The following is an 18,484-nucleotide window of genomic DNA, read 5'->3' as shown; positions in this document are numbered from 1 at the left end:
TCTTGAGAAGAAGGACTCCACCCTAAGTCTATGTATCGACTACAGGGATTTGAACAAGATCCAGAAATGCTGGAAAGACTCTGCTCTACCAAAGTCTTTACCAAATTAGATTTACGGGGGCACACAAGCTTGTCCACATTCATCCTAGAGAAGAATAAAACATTTCTAGCGACTGGTCATGCATTTTGGCCTTTGCAATGCTCCCACAACTTTTCAACATTTAATTAATGATGTTTTGTGAAATCTGTTGGACCAGTTTGTCATAACATGTCTCGATGATTGTTGATTCTAATTTTTTTTTGACAACTTGGAGGAGCATCTCAAGCAAGTCTGCGCTGTCTTCAAAAGACTAAAGGAATCAACTTTACATCAAACTGTAGAAGTGTTCGTTTGAATAAACTCAGATCCAGCTCTTTGAATAAATCGCCCCCTGAGAACAATAAGGAAATACAATGATTTGTTGGATTTAACAACTTTTAAAGAAGATTCATAAGTGTGGCACTGACCCCCGAAGGAGCGGCTGATTTTATGGGCTTACCGTTTACCTTCTCCACCTCGTTGTTCTTGTCTAGGGGTTCCCGAGGTTGTTGGCCCAATAACTACAGAGAATGACACTTGAATCCCTTTTGAGGAATTTTTATTTGCATAAAAACGTTGAACAAAACACAGTCTCTCAGTTGGGACTAGAGGGTATGGGTAGGAAAACTCAAGTACTTGTTTGGAAACTGCTCACACTTGAAATTTTTCTCTCTAGATGATCTAGGGAATAGCCACTCGCAACTGGATATTTCAACTGTCGTATAAATCCTGGTTCATGGATTTAGCAGCCGACAAGTGATTCAAACTTAGCAAAGTCTCTGCCACAGACTTGGTTGTAAAACTTTAGCTGAACACAGAAAGTCTCTCACAGGAACTTAATTGTAACCGAAGGATGAAATTAGGAACTTTCTTACAGTACCAGAATCTTGCAGCCAGTCCGATGACACCATAAGAATGCGGATTCACTTGGTGTCCTTACAGCTCAGCTTCCAGGCTCTTACCGAGCAACCAGCCTCGTGCATGGCCCTCTTCCGAAGAGTCCTCCCCTGGTTGCATTTTGATTTGCTGGGCCTCTCCAACACCCGAGATGGCACCAGACCACCTTGAAATCCCCCTTCCAGTTACTGCGCCTCAGACTAGCCAGCCCGAGACTCGTAAAACAGATGGATCCGCACCCCAGGCCATGAGGGCCTCTGGGGCTGATCACGAGGACCAGGACCACGGAGTCAGAACATACTTCTGGACCGGAACCCAGAACCACGTTACTTCAGAACCTTAAGTACCCTCTCCCGCAATACACAGCAAGACAACACACCCACTGATTGGCTTAGAGAGAGAGATTGGTACCCAATGTGTCCAACCAGACTGCGTTCCAATGCCTGTCAGAGGTGATACATAGTACATTCCCGCCAAACTGATGCCAGAATCACAATTTAGTGAAACTAACCCCAAGACCAAACTTTAGTCTAGGGAAAAAACAAAATTTACAAACATAGCGCGTACTCTTCAGGAGTACCGGCGCTACATAAGGAATTTCTCCAAGGTATTTGCTCCAATTACACAGTTGACAATGAAGGGGATGCCCTTTTGTTGTTACACAAGGCATAGGGGGCCTTTAGTAATCTAAAGACTCTTTTCACCTCTGCACCAATACTGGCACATCCTGTTTCTGTTTCTGAACTACCTTTCATCATAGAGATTGATTCTTTGGATTCTGCTGTGGGAGTTATCCTTTCTCTGCGAATTGGAGAAAAGATTGAGCTTCATCCATGTGCTTATTTCTTTCAGTTAATGTATTCAAAAGAATCATGACATATAAAAATAAAAATAAGGAGTTGCTGGCAATTAAGGAAGTGGAGGCATCTGCTGGAGTGGACTAAGAATTCTGTAGCTGTCCTCCCTTGGAAACCGTGCCTTGTATCTAATTTTTGGTGAACAGTGAACACTTTTCTTCTCCCATGAACCTCATGATTTAAGCTATTTCTATGCACTTCCTGTTTGCCATACTATTGTGATTTCTGCAGCCAATATCTTGCTCTTTGCATAACTGTTGCTGTCCTTAACTGCACTACTACCAGTTATCGAACCTTGGCTTGTTCATTGACTGTGCTTCTGTCTGATCTCATCCAGCCACTATTATTACTGACCTTTTGGCTTGTTCATCTACTACGCTTTTGCTTGTTCCTTATCTGCTTCATTTTTATTTTGCTTACCAGAGCCCTGTTTGCTCTTTCCCTGCTTGGCAATCCAGAGGGAGATGAGCTAGCATTACCATGCAATGAAACTCATTTCCACCATAAGGAACTCTGGTGAAGTCTGGCTAGTGTTTAGATGCTACACTTCAGATGAGGCCTCATCATCCACTAGGGGATCTGCTTGTATATTTGCAGTTTATTACACATGACTCTACTGCTACAGCAGGTGGCTTAATGGACAAATGACTGAAGTCTGAAGTGATAACGTCAAACCGGTAATGTCACAGTAAATAGATAAATAATAAATTATTATGTTATAACATATAGCATAATAGTATATGATTTAGCTAGATTAAAACAGTACCTTTTCACACTTACATCGCTATGGGGGGGGGGAGGGACTGTGAGCTCATCCTCTCAGTGTGCTGCAAATAGCGTGTGCCAGCCTGTATTTAAACTGGCTGCTCTGTATGCAGCTTCTGATGGGCTGAGCAAGGAGCCCCATATCTCTGAAACCATATGAAGCAGAAGCCACAAATTACTATAAGTAATTAATATACAAATATTTATTATTTATTGTTTTAAAGGTAATTTACTATATTTTCAAAAACTGTACTCAAGCAGGTGGCTTAACCACTTCAGCCCCAGAAGGACAATTCCGCGGTCGTGCGATGTTGTACCCAAACAAAATTGATGTCCTTTTTGTGTCTCTGCTGTTTTTATTTTTTTCCACTATAAACACAAAAAACGTAAATATTTTTAACTTTTATGCTATAATAAATACACCCCCAAAAATATATGAATTTATTTTTTCCTCAGTTTAGGCCGATATGTATTCTTCTACATATCTTTGGTAAAAAAAAATTGCACAAGTGTATATTGATTGGTTTGCGCAAAATTTATAGCGTCTACAAAATAGGGGATAGTTTTATGGCATTTTAAAAAATTTTTGAGTAGTAATGCTGGTGATTTAAGATTTTTATTGGGACTGCGACATTATGGCGGACAGATCGGACTCTTTTGACACTATTTTGGGACCATTGTCATTTATGCAGCGATCAGTGCTATAAAAATGCATTGATTACTGTGTAAATGACACTGGCAGTGAAGGAGTTAACAACTAGAGAGCAGTGAAGGGGTTAAGTGTGTCCTAGGGAGTGATTCTAATGTAAATTGGCATGCGCTGGTGGGCAAGCGGTTAATGGACAAACTGAAGTCTGAAGTTATAATGTCACAGTAAATAGATAAATAATAAATTATTATGTTATAACATATAACATAACAATGTATATGATTTAGCTTGATTAACCACTTCAGCCCCAGAAGGATTTACCCCCTTTCTGAGCGGGCCATTTTTGCGATACAGCACTGCGTTGTTTTAACTGACAATTGCACAGTTGTGCGACGTTGTACCCAAATAAAATTGACGTCCTTTCTTTCCCACAAATAGAGCTTTCTTTTGGTGGTATTTGATCACGTCTGTGATTTATATTTTTTGCGCTATCAACAAAGAGATCGACAATATTGGAAAAAAAAACAATATTTTTTACTTTTTGCTATAATAAATATCCCCCAAAAATGTTTTTAAAAACAAATTTCTTCATCAGTTTAGGCCGATATGTATTCTTCTACAAATTTTTGGTAAAAAAAAATTGCAATAAGAATATATTGATTGGTTTGCGCAAAAGTTATTTTTGGAACCATTGACATTTATACAGCAATCAGTGCTGTAAAAATGCACTGATTACTGTGTAAATGTCACTGGCAGGGAAGGGGTTAACGCTAGGGGGCGATCAAGGGGTTAAATGTGTTCCCTAGGTGTGTTTCTAACTGTGAGACAGAGGAGCCAGATCGTTGTTCCTAATTAGTAGGAACAGACGATATATATTACCTCCCTTGACAGAACCCAAACAGCGGGGCCATTCTGCCGACATATATAAGCGCAAGCCGGTTGGCAAGTGGTTAAAACCACCTGACTGCACATCCCTGCTATATTTCAGGGTTTATTATTAAAATTTGACTGGAGTGTACTTTTTAGTACGTCTCTAAATGTTTGTTTGATTATTTAGTATGATAAAATAGAGCAATTATGACTAAAGAGGTCCTATTACAGGATGGAAACATTTCAAGTTTAAATTCTCCTCCTAATGGATGCTAGGGTTCTGGAGAAAGTCAACTTTATCTAGGAATTGATAAGTGTGAACCATACAATTGACCTTTAAGAAGTACATACTTTCCTCTGATGTATGAGGCTTTAATTTGAAATGCAAAGCAATGTGTAGCAATACTGCTACAACAAGGTAAGACTGGGCAATGAAGTCTTTCTTTTTATTTTTTGCGTTATAAACAAAAAAAATGCGTAAATTTTGAAAAAAAAACGCATTATTTTTAACTTTTTGCTATAATAAATATCCCCAAAAATATATAAAAAAAATAATTTTTCCTCAGTTTAGGCCAATACGTATTCTTCTACATATTTTTGGTAAAAAAAAGCGCAATAAGCATTTATTGATTGGTTTGGTTATAGTGTCTACAAAATAGGTGATAGTTTTATGGCATTTTTATAATATTTTTTTATATTAGTAATGGCGGCGATCCACGATTTTTATTATGACTGGGACATTATGGCGGACAGATCGGATACTTTTGGTGCGATTTTGGGACCATTCACATTTATATAGCGATCAGTGCAAATAAAAATGCATTGATTACTGTGTAAATGGGACTGCCAGTGAAGGGGTTAACCACTAGGTTAACCACTAGGTGGCGCTGTAGGTGATAAGTGTGTCCTAGGGAGTGATTCTAACTGTGGGGGGGCTGGGCTATGTGTGACACGATACTGATCACCGCTCCCGATTACAGGGAGCTGTGATCATTTTCAGTGTCATTAGGCAGAACAGGGAAATGCTTGTTTACATTTACATTTCCCTGTTCTTCCTCTCCGTCAGATGATTGTGGGTATCCCCGCGGACATGGAGCCTGCAAGCCGCCTCTTAAAGGGCAACATATCGGTACGTTTATCTGCCTGTACATTAATGAAACAAGAAACTTGTCCTTTCCATACTGATTTCAGAATGGGATGATCTGGGATCATTGTAACCATCTGAGCAGAAGTATTAATAACCATCTAAATATTAGTATTTTAATGAGGAAATCTGCAGTGTATGCATCCCTTTTGAAGTAGTTAAAGTGGTATTAAACCCAAAAGCAAACTTTTATGATATTTCAGCTTACCAGTTTTTAAATGTGATGGTGCCAGGAGCTTGTAATGTTCCTGTTCCATGGCAGCTGCTGGTCTCATTCCAGCATCAAAGGCTAAAATAGGTATTGTTCTGCATATCCTACTATGCCAGGAGAGATATCCTACTTAAAACAAAACTTGCTGCCACATCCTCATATATTGATTGGTGTTCAGCTGTTAAATACGCACTTCCACTGTATCATTTAACCTAAAGTATATGAATAGAGGCCTCCCTCTGAAGAAACCAGTTTAATTCACAACACAGTTGACTCGAACACAGATTTGACAGGTCCCTTCGAGCCTATGCGTTACTAAGTTCTTTAATACTCACCATACAACTTTTACTACTCTTCTGAATTTCCTTAAGTGCATTATAATGTTGCTATACAACTTTTTGTCGTTATATTTTAATTAAACGATAAACCACTGTTATGGTTATGTATTCTATATGCATCCATTTCTGTACACTTGCTTTGAATTTCTTTAATAAAATATAATGGAAACTAATAGAGGCTGCCAAACTAAGTATGAATAAACTTTAGTATTGTTAAAAAAGCCTAAAATAGGAAAACGAATGCAACCGCCACATCTAATGATTAGTAAGCTGCAATATATTACAGTATTGTAGCGGCCATAACCCATTGCAAGGCGGCCTTGACTTAATGGGCTTACTGGTTACCTTCTCCTGGCCTGCTCCTCCGCGTCTAGGGGATCCCAGCGTTGATACCCAACGACTTGTACACTGACACAGATAAAGTCCTTTCAAAAGGATTCATTTTGCAGTAGAACTTTTACAAAACACAGTCTCCTTGAGAACAGAGGGCATGGGTGAAGAACTCAGGTACCTTGAATTGCAGGTTTAACAAAGTATCTACTTCCACCCAGAGAGTAGCCACTCGCAGCTGGGTACTTCAAGGCTGAACAGACCTCTAGCCAGAGGTCATGGCAGTCAGCACGTTGACTCAAACTTGAACAATCAACTGAAGATAAATAGGAAGCTTTTTCCAACTGTACCTAGAACGTTTGCCGCTTCCTTTGAGGTACTGGAAAAGTGTGGATTCGTCAATGTCCTTCCCAACTCAGTAACCAGGCACTTCTCAGGATGCTAGCAGTTAGAGGCTCTGTCAAATTTATATATTTTTTTGTGTCCCTGTTAGGGATATTCCTCTTTCCATTTGCAATGGTGGCAACTAACACAGGCAGAAAAAGTGAGGGAAAAACCAACATTTAACCAAGAAGAGAGAAAGGTACTGCCAAGGAGGAAATTTCCCTCACTTTAGAGAGATATCCTCTCACTTCCCGCTGTGTCTGCAGGAAACTGGCAGGGGTTTTAACAATGTTCTAATCTAAAATAAAGAAGTAACATTTTTACTTTAGATATACTTTAAGATAAATGTGCTTAACCTCATCACGGCTGCACCAATTGATGGCTACAGCATGGTCGCACATTGCCTTGAGGGTATCATATGATGTCCTCCCATGATATCACTTCCTGCGCGCCCCCTGCGGTGTGCATCGGCAGTGATCTGTGATAGCTGTGTCCAATCACAGCTGATTACAGTGTAAACAGGATTTGCCAGTTATCGGCAATCCTCTCCTCAAGCTGACAGCACGTGAGGGGAGGAGAGCAGATAAGCAACAATGCACACAGAGGACAGGGTCTACACAGAGTATCCTGATTATCAGTGCAGCACCAACAGTGCCCACTAGTGCTGCCAATCAGTGCTGCCTGTCAGTGCAAGGCACATCAGTGATGTCTGTCAGTGCCACCTATCATTTTCGCCTATCAGTGCTCATCAGTGTCCATTATTGCCACCTATCAGTGCACATCAGTACCCATCAGTGGTACCTATAAGTGCCCATCAGTGCCGCATATCAGTGCAGCCTCATCAGAGTCGCCTCATCAGTGCCACCTCAACAGTGCTCTTCAGTGCAACATATCAGTGCCTATCAGTGCAGCCTCATCCGCACATATCAGTGAAGGAGAAAAATAACTTATTTACAAAATTTTATAACAGAAACTGAATTTTTTTTTCAAAGTATTTGGTCCTTTTTTGCCAAAAAAAAAAAAAAAACACAGTGGTGATTAAATACCCCCAAAGGAAAGCTCTATATCTCTCAAAAAAATGATAAAAATGTTGTTTGGGTACAGGGTTTTGAATGACTGCTCAATTGTCATTCAAAGTGCAACAGCACTGAAAGCTCAAAATTGGCCCGGGCAGGAAGGAGGTGAAAGTGCCCAGTAGTCAAGTAGTTAAAGTGAGTTTGAAGTGCATTTCTGCAATGCATGCACATGTTACAATGCTGTAGCCCTTTGTAATTCCATTCCTAATTGCTTTTTCTTTCATTCAACATTTTTGTAGGCTGACTAGTGTCAGCCCTGCCTAATTGTCTTTTGCTAAACTATGAATCCATCCAACTTTTTTCATCTCCACAATATAGGAAATAATTGTTCTGTAGTCCTAGATAAGAACTGGTAGGGCTTACTACCCTCCCCGAGAACACAGGACAGCTCTGAATTTATGGCAAAATCTAAGAGTATTTTGTTTCATTTTTCAAACAGATATAACAAAATGCTTTCAACTGTATATTTAACAGACCAGTATGTTACATCCACTTTAAGTATAGTGTATAAAAAGGGTTGTATGTTTTAGAAGACATTGTTGATAGGATGATTTATATAACCTCTGTACAGGTTTCGGAAACATTTGAAATGCCTGCAGCACAAACACTGAAAAAAATACTTACTCTCTTAATTATCATGTTATATTATCAACAAGAGTCTTACCGGGGATTTCAATAAAAACTTGCAAACACAGGTTAGGAGACTCACGAGTATTTATGTCATGACTCTGCAAGTTATTAAAGAAGAGCTCAACTAAGCATTCTCCACATTTATACTGAATGAATGACATGACCCTAGTGAAGATTTAGAAATAAATCTCGTCTTTTGAAGAAAAATCAATTATCAAGGTGACTTAAGAAAAATTTGTAATTCTGTGCAACTTCTACTCTTCAGCTAATCATAACCATCAATTGTGCGAATGGCCATGCTCCATTACTCCCATTGACTCCCAATAATTATAGGCTGCCCTTAGCCCTTGTACACACGGTCGGAGATTCCGAAGGAATGTGTCCTATCGGACCGTTTTGTCGGATATTCCGACTGTGTGTGGTCTCCATCGGACTGTTTCCGTCTGAATATCCGACGGACCAACTTTTCCAACTTGCCGGTAAAATTTTCAGACAAAATGCTCCGATCGGACATACTCAGATCATATGTAGCTTACTCCGACAGATAAGGTGCCACGCATGCTCAGATCAAATTCCTAGACCAAAGCTATTGGCTACTAGCCTGAACATAGTCCCATCATAACGAAATAACGTCATCACGTTATGTACAATCGGATTTTCCGACAACTTTGTCCGACTGTGTGTATGCAACAGTTTCGGACAAAATCCGTCGGACAAAACCCAACGGATTTGGTTGTCAGAATGTCTGACCGTGTGTACAAGGGCTTAGACATTAGAGAAATGATTTCTAAAATCGAGTTCCCCAGAGCAGAAAATCTAAGTAGATAACGCCCAAAAATGTCATCTCATGTCTTTGGGTATTTTAAAAGCAACAAATAATTCTGGATGTCTGATTTAAAACAATACATATCTTATATCATATTGGCAGACATTTAGATACAGTTGTTAGCCTACAGCATATGTACAAATCTAATGCCCTGTACACACGGTCGGACTTTCTGAAGGAAAATGTGCAATCGGATTGTGTTGTCGGAAAATCCGATCGTGTGTGGGCTCCATTGGACTTTTTCCGTCAGAATTTCTGACACACAAAGTTTGAGAGCTGCATCTAAAATTTTCTGACAACAAAATCCGATCGTTTAAATTCCGATCGTGTGTAGACAATTCCCATGGACAAAGTGCCACGCATGCTCAGAATAAATTACGAGACGAAAGCTATTGGCTACTGCCCTCTTTATAGTCTCGTCGTATGTGTTGTACGTCACCTCGTTCTGAACGATCGGATTTTCCAACAACTTTGTGCGACCGTGTGTATGCAAGAGAAGTTTGAGCCAAAATCCGTCAGGAAAAATCCGACGGATTTTGTCGTCGGAACGTCCCACCGTGTTTACAGAGCATTGCAGTTATTAGAAACCATGGAAAGGTTTTTGATTAGACCAAAGTTATTTAATGAATCTCTTACTTTCATATGTAAGCATGTATATTCACCAAGTGTTAACTGACAGATGAACCTGCCAACTTGATGATCCTATGGGATTTTGCTTTTAAGAATTAAGATAGCATAAGGAAAAAATGACGAGGAAGTCCTGCCTATTAGGATGGTTTTAATGCTTAAAATGCATGTTAACCTTAACAATAAACTTCTCTTATTTGCTTAATTTTGGTACTTCATATATACCATCGAAAACATTTTGCTACCTGTTTGATAAATGCAAAAAATACTTGTTGATCTTCTTCTTCTTCTGAGCTGATACTTTTCTTGCTTTCTGCCTCTGTTGACTGTTATCAGCTAGCATTCCCCATAAACTGCAGAGCTCCCATCAATTTTGTGGAGGAAAGGAAAAGGGGAAGTGCTCTGTAGTCATACCAATGACAACATTTCTCCTCCATAGATACAGTACGTTGTGGGAGCATTGCTATCCTAGTACATAAAATGTGTTGCTGGTAGGCTCACAAGGAAAATTTAAGGAAAATGATCCCGAAAAGGAAAACTAAAGCTAGCCATACATGTTAAGAGTGCTCTAGATTTCTCCATGTATGCTAAACAACATGGATGGAGGAATGTGCAGTTACAACTATTGTATTCTGACAGCTGGGTCCTCTTCATACTTGTGCATTTTTGGTGTTGCTATTATTACATTCATAATTGTGAAACAGCACACTAAATTCAAGTATATGACAGGTCGTTAACTTAATTGGTTGTTAAACGAGGAATCACAAGTAATCAATATTTTAAACATTCTTAACTACTGTACTGAATCATGATAAAAAGGTCTAAACACTAAACTCCAGCTCAATAACATTGTTTTAACCACTTCAGCCCCGGGGGATTTTACCCCCTTCCTGACCAGAGCACTTTTTGCAATTCGGCACTGCATCGCTTTAACTGACAATTGCACGGTCGTGCAACGTTGCACCCAAACAAAATTGACGTTCTTTTTTTCCCACAAATAGAGCTTTCTTTTGGTGGTATTTGATCACCTCTGTGGTTTTTATTTTTTGCGCTATAAATAAAAAAAGAGCAACAATTTTGAAAAAATGCAAATTTTTTTTACTTTTTGCTATAATAAATATCCCCCAAAAATATATAAAAAAAAACTATTTGTTTCCCTCAGTTTAGGCTGATATGTATTCTTCTACATATTTTTAGTAAAAAAATTGCAATAAGCGTATATTGATTGATTTGCGTAAAATTTATAGCGTCTACAAAATAGGGGATAGTTTTATGGAATTTTTTTTATTAGTATTGGTGGCGATCTGCAATTTTTATTGGGACTGCGACATTATGGCAGACACATCAGACATTTTTGACACTATTTTGGGACCATTGTCATTTATACATCGATCGATGCTATAAGAATGCAAATGACACTGGCAGTGAAGAAGTTAACCACTAGGGGGCAGTTAAGGGGATAAGTGTGTCCTAGGGAGTGATTCTAACTGTTAGGGGGCTGGGGATTTAACACACAGGACAGTGATCAATGCTCTCGATGACAGAGATCTGTGATCTCTGTCCTGTCACTAGGCAGAACGGGGAAATGATTTGTTTACAAAAGTATCTCCCCATTCTTCCTCTCCATGACACGATCGCGTTCACCTGGCGGACATCGAGTCTGCGGGATCCCCAGTCACGGAGACTTGATGGGCGCGTGCCAGCATCACCACTTTTTAAAGGGGATGTACCTGTACACCCTTTTGCCTACCAGCACCATTCTGCCAACGTACATCGGCGTGCACTGGTCGGTAAGCGGTTAATTTGCATAATTGTACCGTACTGTACAATACAATGATGTATATACGTGATGATAGAGTAGGGAGAGCCGGTCGTAAGTCTGAGAAGTCATTAAACGGGTAAGTTGTTAAATCTCTATTAACTGTTAAAGCAGACCTACCATCATAAATATGTTTCCATGTTAAGAACACATACCCAACAATGAGCCGCAACATGCTGAAGACTTGGTAGAGTGGATGACCAAGCCCTCCTCATCCTCTCTCACCCAGGCTCAGGTTACTGGTAAAGCAGCTGCCAATGTGGCCTCTTCCCTCGTCTCAATGGCATCAGTCACTCCTTCTCTAGCCCCATCATGTCCTCTTCCTGAGGAGTCCCCCGAACTGTTTGAGCACAGTGTTGGGTACATGCTCCATGAGGATGCCCAGTGTTTTGAAGGCTCTGATGATGATACCCAGCTAGAGGAAGGCAGTAACGTGAGCCCAGAGAGAGGGGATGCCCAAGAAGGACAGCAATCTGTGAGTCATGTTCCTCCAGCTGCAGCATACTGCCAGGTTTGCTCCAGTGATGAGGAGGGAGGGGATGATGAGGTCACTGACTCCATGTGGGTGCCTGATAGGAGAGAGGAGGAGGAGGCACATCTCCAATGAGGCAGGATGCCCTCCAGGGGCCAGCTTAAGGGCAGCACACTGACTTCATCACACTGCAGAGCTCTGCCTGTGCAGGGCACTGCCTCTGCGCGTTATTCCAAAAGTTCCCTGGTGTGGGTTTTTTTGAGACGAGTGCATCAGATCGCACCGCTGCTATTTCCAACATATGTCTCAAACGTATCTCCCGTGGCCAAAACATCAGCTGCTTGGGCACCACATGCTTGACCAGACATATGTCGACCTGCCATGCAGTTCGTTGGCAAGCGTACCTAAAAGACCCACACCAAAGAAAAAACCGGGACTCTCCTTGCTCCTCATCAGCTGGGATCTCCAACCCTACTATGCCTTCAGTCCTCTCTGAAACCTGCACTGAGAGGAATGAAGGTGTCGAATCAGGTGTGTAACAGCAAAGTACTTGCGGGCAATCTGCTATCGGTACACTGACGTCCGATTGTACCAGGCAAATTTCCCTGCCTCAGCTCCTGGACCGTCAAAATCAGTTCACTCCCAGCCACCCACATGCCCAGCGGTTGAATGCTAGCTTGGCTAAATTGCTAGCACTTCAACTGCTGCCTTTTCAGTTGGTAGACTCTGGCCCCCTTCCATGAGTTTGTGCAATGTGCGGTTCCTCAGTGGCAGGTTCCCAAACGCCACTTTTTCTCATGGAAGGCGATTTTGGCTCTCTATTGGCATGTGGAAGGCAAAGTCCATGCTTCGCTGGACAGGGCAGTCAGTGGTAAGGTACATATTACTGCTGACTCATGGTCACTGCGCATTGGGTGACTCTTCTGGCAGCTGGGAAGGATGCAGGACAAGATGCAGTACTGTTGGAGGTTGTTCCGCCACCACACCTCCAAAATCTACTACTGGTGATTGTGACACACCTCTCTCCTCCACCCCCTCCTCTTCTTCTTCCTCCATGGCCTCTTCCTGTGCTTTGTCCTCGGAACCAGCATTGCTCCGTAGTCGTTCAAGGGGCTATGCAAGTACGCAGGCAAAAAGATGCCATGCCATGCTTGCGCTGGTGTGCTTGGGGGACAGGAGCCACACTTGGGCAGAAATTCTGTCATCTCTGCAGGGGCAGGTGGTTGACGCCACGCCAGCTTAAGCCAGGAATGGTGGTTTGCGACAATGGCACCAACCTCCTCTCCGCCCTCTGACAGGGACAACTGACCCATGTGCCGTGTGTGAACCTGCCCAAGAACCGCCTAATCTGTGACATGCCCACCAGGTGGAACTCAACCTTGGCCATGCTGCAGCGGCTGCACATGCAACAGAGGGCCATCAATGAGTACCTGTGTGACTATGGCACCAGGACAGGCTCAGGGGTGCTTGGTTGTTTTTCCCCACGCCAGTGGGCCATGATCAGGGATGCATGCAATGTCCTGTCCCCATTTGAGGAGGCTACGAGGATGGTAAGCAGTGACAGTGCATGCATCAGTGACACTGTCCCTCTTGTCCACCTGTTGGAGCACACGCTGCGTGGAATAATGGACAGGGCACTTGAGGCAGAACAGAGGCAGGAAGAGGAGGACTTCCTTGCCTCTCAAGGCCCCTTTTATCCAGACAGTGTTCCCGCTGGCCCGCCAATCACACAGGAAGAGGAGAATAAGGATTGTGTCAGCATGGAGGGGGAGCCTGGCACTCAGCATTAGCAGCAGTCTTTTAGGGATCATTGAAACCCGTGGACTTGTACGTGACTGGGAGGAGGTGGCTGCGGATCATGACGTCCTTAGTGACCCAGAGGACTCCGGACCGAATGCCTCAGCTAACCTATGCTGCATGGCCTCCCTGATCCTGGAAAGCAGGCAGAAGGATCCTCGTATTCAGCGGATCAAGGAGAGAGATCATTACTGGCTGGCCACTCTCCTTGATCCATGGTACAAGGGTAAGGTTATCCTTATCTTGCCATCGCAGAGGGAGCAGAGGATGAGACATCTTCGGGAGACCTTGCAGAAAGGTCTGTGCAATGCGATCCCAGAGACTGGGATTTTAAAATTCCTGGTCCTGGACAATGTGTTGCTGAGGCTTCAGTCAGTCACAGAACGAGCGGTGGAGAAGGTAGCCATCTGATGCGTTCAGACAATTTTTTAGTCTGCAGCCCCAAGGTATGATCGTTCCAGCAACCATCGCCAGCGTCTGATTTACATGGTGCAGGAATACCTAGGGACAAGATCAGACTTGGACACCTTTCCCACCGAAAATCATCTGGGTTACTGGGTTTTGAGGAAGGATCACTGGCCAGAACTTGCACAGTATGCAATTGAGCGACTGGCCTGTCCTGTATCCAGCGTTCTTTTGGAACGCACATTCAGTGCTGCTGGAGGCTTTGTAACCAATCACAGTGTGTGCCTGTCCCCCGACTCAGTTGATCGACTGACCTTCATAAAGATGAATCAGTCTTGGATCACCACCAGCTACCAAGCACCTGAAGCTGATGTAGCCGAATATTTTTTTTTGAAATGTCACATCCCTTCAAGACTGCCTATGCTGATGCTGACTGACTATCCTGTTATGCTGTCTATCCTCTTCCTCCTCAATGATCCTTCTGATAGCTTGGAAGAACATTTTTGGTTCTGAGCGCTGCCACCAGTGGCTAAGGCCCAATTTTTCAGCCCCTGTTTAACAAGGGCATGTAATTAGAATTTTTGATGACATACTTTGCAGCAGGGCTCATTCCTGTGCTCCAAGTAGAGTATCTGTGAGGGGTTGCAGTGTCGTGGCACCAGTATCAGTGCCTAAGGCCCAATTTTTCAGCCCATGTTTAACAGGGGCGTGTAATTACAATTTTTGATGCAATATTTTGCAGGAGAGTTCGTTGCTGCGCTCAACTACAATATTTGTGAGTGGTTGCAGTCTTGTGGCAGCAGCACCAGTGCCTAAGGCCCAATTTATCAGCCCCTGTTTAACAGGGGTGTGTAATTACAATTTTTGATTTTTGATCCAATACTTTGCAGCAGGGCTCATTCCTGCTCTCCAACTAGAGTTTCTGTGAGGTGTTGCAGTGTTTAAGTGCTTAAGGCCCAATTTTTCTGCCCCTGTTCAACAGGTGCATGTAATTGCAATTCTTGATATAATATTTCACAGCAGGGCCCGTTCCAGCGCCCACCAAGAGTAACTGTGGGGACTTACAATGTTATGGCACCTGCACCACCACCACCAAAGGCCCGATTTTTCTACCACTGTTTCACAATGGCATGTAATTAGAATTCTTAATATAATAGTTCACAGCAGGGCATTCCAGCATCCACCAAGAGTCACTTTGAGGGCTTACAGTGTTGTGGCAACCCCAACACCTTAGGCCCAAATTTCTGCAGAGCATATAGGGCAGGCCCCTACTCTCAAACATCCAACTTACAAACGTCTCCTACTTGCAAACGGAAGGAGACAACAGGAAGTGAGATGAAATCTACCCCAGGAAGGGAAATTCTCTCATGTAAGCCCTTGTACACACGGTTGGACACTCCGACAACAAAATCTGACGGATTTTGTCCGAAACTGGTGTTGCATAGACACGGTCGGACAAAGTTGTCGGAAAATCTGATCGTCCGGGAACATGATGACGTTACGACGGGACTACGTAGTAGCCAATAGCTTTGGTCTCGTAATTTGATCTGAGCATAGGTGGCACTTTGTCCGATCGGAATTCTCTACAAACGATCGGACAAACTCCTATCGGATCATGTTGTCCGAAAATGTTGTTGGTCAGACGGAAAAAAGTCCGATGGAGCCCACACACGGTCGGATTATCCGACAGCACAGTCCGATCGGACATTTTCCGTCGGAATTTCCGACCGTGTGCACAAGGGCTTAGAGCTGATATGAGAAAAACGTGTCTCGTCTCCACTGATGCTTTATCCCAATCCTTGTTTTACTAAAAAGCCCACATTTTCAAAAAACATTTGTCATTGGGACAGAATGTGAGGTGAAATCTTCTGAAGAGGTGCACAGACAGCAAAAAAAATGTTACAGGGCTGATAACCCTTCCCTATGTTTTCCAAAAAGCTTAAAAATTGATTTTTTGACTGGAGCTACACTTTAAAATTGTACCAGTTCAAAATTACAAACAGATTCTACTTAACAACAAACCTGCACAGTCCCTGTCTTATTTGCACCACCTGTATACTGCTGTTCTGAGTATATAGGGCCTGGGGGCCTTTCCTTTTTTTTAATTTGGGTACTGGGTACCCCTTAATATCCATACAAGACCCAAAGGGGCTGATAATGGGCAGGGGGGTACCCATGCCATTTTTCTCAATGATTTTCATCCATATTGCCGGGACCAGACATTACATTAAAAACGCAGGCAGTTTTAAATGACTTTTTTCCGTTAGAAATGTCATTTTCTGCAGGGACTGTTCTAAACACGGGAAACACGTGCCACTTCACAGGCATACTATAGACACCCCCAGGCACGATATTTAAAGCAATATTTCATTTTTTTTTCACTTTAAGCGTCATTAAAATCAGTGATCCCAAGAAAAGGGTTGTTTTTAAAACTTTTTTTTGCATTGATACATGTCCCCTAGTGCAGGAGCCGGGTCCTCAAACCCTTTTAGGACAATAACTTGCATATTAGCCTTTAAAATTAGCACTTTTGATTTTGAACATTCCCATAGACTTTAATGGGGTTCTAAAGTTTGCGCGAATTTTCGGTCCATTCGCAGGTTCTGGTGCGAACCGAACTGGGGTGGTTCGGCTCATCCTGCCAGTAACTGGTGTGTGCTTAAGCCCAGTAGCATGACACAAATGTACAACATCATAGTCACATGCAGTAATGGGGCTTTCTGCACTCACATCTGACATTTCAGATCAGTAGATCAAGCAGCAGAAGTATTTTTCATTTTTAGTGCAGCATGCAAAGTAATATATGATTGCAACACTGGAGAGTATTTATTACCTTTTACAGTCTGTGCACAGAGGCAGCTTCTATGCTTGCAGTAGCCCTCTGCAGCAAATAAGGAAATGTCAGGTGTGTGATTTACTAAAGGCAAATAGACTATGCACTTTGCAAAGTGCAGTTGCTTCAGAGCTTAGTAAATGAGGTAAAGCTTCACTTTGCAAAGAATACCCAATCAGGGAGGCTTTGCCCTCTGCTCTCCCCCGGAGCCGATGCGAGTGCCCGGCAGTCACGATCACCGCCGGGATCGCTGCTGACACACGGAGAACCGGGATTTGTGTGTGTAAACACACAGTTTCTGATTTTCTCAGGGGAAAAGAGACAGATCGTCTGTTCGTACAGAGTATGAACAGCGATCTGTCATCTCCCCTACATGGTCCCCTCCCCCTTCAGTTAGAACACACACTAGGGAACACAATTAACCCCTTTATCACACCCTAGTGTTAACCCCTTCCCTGTAAGTGACATTTTTACAGTAATCAATGCATTTTTTATAGCACTGATCACTGTATAAATGCCATTGGTCCCAAAAATGTGTTAAAATTGTCTGATGTGTCCGGCATAATGTTGCAGTCCCAATAAAAATCACAGCTCACTGCCATTACTAGTAAAAAAAAAAAATAATAATAACAAAAATGCCATAAAACTATCCCCTATTTTGTAGAAGCTATAACTTTTGCGCAAACCAATCAATATACGCTTATTGCAATTTTTTTACCAAACATATGTAGAATAATACATATCGGCCTAAACTGAGGGGAAAAAAAATGTTTTATATATTTTTGGGGGATATTTATAGCAAAAAGTAAAAAATATTGCGTTTTTTTCAAAATTGTTGCTTTTTTTTGTTTATAGTGCAAAAAATAAAAATTGCAGAGGTGATCAAATACCACCAAAAGAAAGCTCTATTTGTGGGGAAAAAAAAAACATAAATTTTGTTTTAGTGTAACGTCGCATGATCGAGCAATTGTCAGTTAAAATGACGTAGTGCCGATTCGCAAAAAAGTGCTCTGGTCAGGAAGGGGGTAAAATCTTCCGGGGCTGAAGCGGTTAATATGGTGGGTTCTATGCCAGGGTAGGGAGGCAGGTTAAGATTTATTTTTCCTTCCAGATAGGTTTACTGAATTTCACTGTTAGACATTTCAGAAGCATACACTAAACCAGTGGTAGGCAACCTTGGAGAAGTGGAGATCTACCCGAACAACATGAAAGAAATGAAAGATCACCGGGGTTTGACACCCATTAACTAGCAAGGCCTACTAAATAGTATGGAAAAGTATAATAAAACAAATGTCACTGTAAAAATATAAATGTAGCTTACCTTAAAAGTAGACAATGTCAGTCAGTAGAACAGTGGACAGTGTCAGTAGGGCAGTGGATGGTGTGTGAATAGTCTCAGTATAGCAGTGGATGGTGTTAGAAGGGCAGAGGGTGGTGTCAGTAGAGCAGTGGATTGTGTCCTAAGGAGCAGTGGAT

The sequence above is a fragment of the Lithobates pipiens genome, unplaced genomic scaffold (assembly GCF_037356315.1).
Source record: "Lithobates pipiens isolate NorthernLeopardFrog02 unplaced genomic scaffold, aLitPip1_a1.2 Scaffold_8, whole genome shotgun sequence".
Taxonomy (NCBI): domain Eukaryota; kingdom Metazoa; phylum Chordata; class Amphibia; order Anura; family Ranidae; genus Lithobates; species Lithobates pipiens.
The sequence above is the reverse complement of the archived record's forward strand: the minus strand, read 5'-3'. Positions refer to the sequence as shown.